This window comes from Fomitiporia mediterranea, assembly GCF_000271605.1.
Source record: "Fomitiporia mediterranea MF3/22 unplaced genomic scaffold FOMMEscaffold_9, whole genome shotgun sequence".
In the NCBI taxonomy this organism is placed as follows: Eukaryota; Fungi; Basidiomycota; class Agaricomycetes; order Hymenochaetales; family Hymenochaetaceae; genus Fomitiporia; species Fomitiporia mediterranea.
This window is the reverse complement of record NW_006760394.1, coordinates 1,792,813-1,793,255: the sequence shown is the minus strand read 5'-3', so window position 1 is coordinate 1,793,255 and position 443 is coordinate 1,792,813.

Sequence of the window (443 nt, the reverse complement as noted above, 5' to 3'; positions counted from 1 at the left end):
TTTGTTTTGTTTGGGTTTTCAATAATAAATGTGTTTGTTGTGTTTTCCACAGTTTGGTTTGTTTTATACACAATGTTAGCTTGATGTTTGACACAGGCAAGCTTTGTAGCTTCAGTAGAAGGTTTGTAGCATTCTTTAGAGAAATGTCCTGTTTTTCTGTAATTGAAACATTTTACTTTTGTCAGATTGAACAGATTTGGCAGATTGAATTTCCTCTACTTATTAGCTTTATACATTGTATTAGTGTGTGCATTATTCTTTGTCTGATCATTAGAATCTTGTACTTGTTTAGTACAGTAATCATTGTAGGCATTCTACAATACAAGGATTAGTTGCTTCAGTTTGACTTTCTTATGTTCATTAACTGGTTTGCCTTTGTTTTAGGCATTAATAGATTGTATTATTGTATTTACTATGTGTGTATATTGCTCAGGAGTAGCAAG